Below are 3,673 nucleotides of genomic sequence, written 5' to 3'. Positions count from 1 at the left end.
ATGTCTCTTAGGCATCTTCCTATCATGGTGGTTGATGATCCTGTCAAAACCCTGGTAGACCTCTATAATACTGAGATGACCAGGGCAGTGGGCACAATTGTCCCTGAATGTCCCCTCCTGTTGCGTAGAATTAATCTGGCTCCTTGATTCACTGAGGTGCTGGCATTGATGAAGCAGTCAAGATGGAGTCTAGAGTGCCTCTGTCAGAGAACTCGGAGTGTCTCCGATCAAACACAGGCTAGAGCCTCAATTAAGGCCTATTATGTGGCTTTGAGGGCAGTCAGAAAGGCCTTCTCAATTGCCCACATTGTACCTGCAACTAATAGCCAGCTGAGTTGTGAGTTGTTCGGGGTGGTCAGGGAGCTCCTTCATCCTCGCGATTACTTGATGTAGCGAGTTCGTGCATCACTTTGCAGACAAAGTTGCTCGGATACACTCCAACTTAGACACCAGCTTCAGTGTAGTACCAGAGGAGGTAACTAAGGCATCTGTCTGTTCAGCCTGAATATGTGGACAAGTTCTTGGGAAGCAAAAACTTGAGAGCAAAAACATGTGCCCTTCTTGCTCTTCTTCACTTATCCACCTTGCCAGTGGGTGATTGGCTGAGTGGTTTGCGATAGTAACACCAATCCTGAAGAAGGCATCCCTTGATTCCTCAGTATTGAATAACTATCACCCAATTTCAAATCTTCCCTTTTTGGGCAAGGTTCTGAAGTGAGTGGTAGCTTCTCAACTTCAAGGATTCTTGAACAAAACTGATTTTCTGGACCCGTCGCAGTCTGCCTGGTCATGGTATAGAAACAGCTTTGGTCACCTTTTCAGAGACCTTGACAAGGGGAGTGTTTTCTTGTTGGACATCTCAGTGGATGACTAAGACATCTAGAAAAGGCCCTTTTCCTTCATTTTCTTTTTCAATCATGAATTGCATGTTTGGGTGGATGGATGCTGTTAAAGTGGTCCAGGAACCGGTTTAGTTCTCCATGTCTCCAAATGGTGAAGGTGTCATCCACATATCTGAACCATATAGTGGGCTTTTTTTGTTGCTGTTTCCATGGCTTGTTTTTCAAAGTGTTCCATGTAGATGTCTTAAACATCCACAAACCAGATCAACAATTGGATCACACAGTTTACAGAAAACCTACACACATGGATAGATACCTACATAAAAACTCCAACTATCACCCAAGTAAAAAAAAGAAGCACAATTAAATCACTGGTAGACCGTGCAAAAAGAATCTGTGAACCCCACCTGCTCCGAGATGAATTGAACCACCTAAACTGGGCTTTACAGGCCAATACATACTCCACCACATACCACATACCACATACCAAGAGCTGCAAGACTGAGAACAAGCCATGAGAGTAAAAACAAAGATCCATCCAGGGGAAAAGTGTTCTTGGCATACATCAAGAGAACCACTGACTGCATTGGGAAGCTGATGAAGAAACAAAACATACAACATCTACAGACCCACTAAGACAATCCAACAAATGCTACATTCAGCAAAGGACAAGAGGGATCATCTTACCTCTGCAGGAGTCTACCATATACCATGCAGCTGTGGACAAGTCTACATAGGGACCACCAAACGCAGCATTGCCCAAACACAAATCAAGGAACATGAAAGGCACTGCAGACTACTTCAACCAGAGAAGTCAGCCATAGTAGAGCACCTGATGAACCAACTTGATCGTAACACATTATTTGAAAACACAGAGAACCCACTGAAATCCACAAGCATGTGGACAATTTCAACAGAAAGGAAGAAACCATGAAAATGAACAAAATCTGGCTACCAGTATTAAAAAAAAACCTCTAAAATTATAACAGTAAATAAAGAACAAACCTCAAACACAGGGGACCTCCAGACAAGAATCAATCAGGAACAGCTAATCACCTCTCAACAAAGGATTCCCCCAGGTAGGAACAAGCCACACATAAAAACTGTCAGGCCATTAAATGCTAATCAAGGTGGCTAGTTGAAACATTCACAGACAAGAATTCTTTCTCCCACCCTGGACTTTCCACAGATATATAAACCCAATCTTCCTAGTTTCCAACAGACCTCACAACCTCTGAGGATGCCTGCCATAGATGCAGGTAAAACATCAGGAGAGCATGCTTCTAGAACATGGCCATACAGCCAGAAAGACCTACAACAACCCAGTGATTCCAGCCATAAAACCTTCAACAATACATAGTCTTTGATGTACTTGCTGCTACTCTAGTGCCATACTTTACCTATCCCTGCTATAAGGCCTTCTCTTGCCAAACTTTCAAATTATTGATAGCCACTGGAACCACCACTGAGCCCAAACAATGAGCTCATTGTATTCCTTTCCATCTCTAACATTTTATATTTCTATAATTCTAATCACTCCATTTCAAATATGTTGGAAAATAGATCATTATTGGAAGCCTGATTAATATGATCAACCTTTATTGTATAAAGTGCATTCTCTCATGTAATAATGTTCAGATTTGTTTCACAGAAATATCAGCAACCTTAATCATATTTTTCCAAAGTGAATTATCTCTGTTGGTTCCCTTTGTTGAGAACAAACACTGGTACGTTATGCCTACCCAAACACTCAATTTTAAACTAAAATTGGTTAAAACAGAAACACTATTTTGCTTTAAATTTAATATCGGCATGCTACTTTCATAATTACCTTTCTACTTACTATAAATGAATTTGTCTACACTTTTTTCAAATAATTATTAAAAGAGGTTTTAAAATGAAAAATAATTCTAAAATATAAGCAGATAGGAACTTAGACTTTAAATCAGACAGAGCAAATATTATAAATATAATCAGAGATATACATTTTGCAAGTTTTAGCATTGTGTACAAATGCCGAAGAACAGGACCCAAAGTTTGAACCCAAACAAGCTGTGGTCCAGGTAGGTCCTAGAAAACTTTCTCTTCATTAACAGCATCCTGAAGATAGAACTTCATACATAGAAGAGACATTTCTACAAACTTCTTGCTGGCCTGTCCTGATCTCCATGCTTCCCACTTATAGAGAAGTAGCTATTGTGATCATCTGGGGCCTCCATTGTGACAGACAACGACAGGGTCCCTGTTATAATTCTTCCTCCGGTGGAAGATCATTTGCACGAGGTGAGTGGGAACATCAAGCAATTACTTCCTGATCAACAGGGTAACAGATTCCCATTGAATACAGTGGCTATTGCCCAATCACTATGGACCAAGAGGCCTTCATGGTTCTTATGCAGCCCCTACACTAGGGAATGCATAGGGACCACGAATACAAAACAATCACAGTTGTGTAATTCTAGGATGCATATTTGTAACTGTCCAACAGTATTCTTAATATGGAGACTTTCTATTGTAATTCTCTACTACTACTCCACACAAGAGAATGGTTGAGGGGTATGTAGATACTATGGTCTCATACGATGTGATATGATATGGTCTCATATGATATGAGGAGCCCCTGGTGGTACAGTGGGTTAAAGCCCTGTGCCAGCAGGACTGAAGACTGACAGCTCGCAGGTTCAAATCCGGGGAGAGGCGGATGAGCTCCCTCTATCAGCTCCAGCTCCTCATGCGGGGACATGAGAGAAGCCTCCCACAAGGATGATAAAACATCAAAATCATCCGGGCGTCCCCTGGGCAACATCCTTGCAGACGGCCAATTCTCTCAC

This window comes from Anolis sagrei, chromosome 4 (genome assembly GCF_037176765.1).
Source record: "Anolis sagrei isolate rAnoSag1 chromosome 4, rAnoSag1.mat, whole genome shotgun sequence".
Lineage (NCBI taxonomy): Eukaryota > Metazoa > Chordata > Lepidosauria > Squamata > Dactyloidae > Anolis > Anolis sagrei.
The sequence above is the reverse complement of the archived record's forward strand: the minus strand, read 5'-3'. Positions refer to the sequence as shown.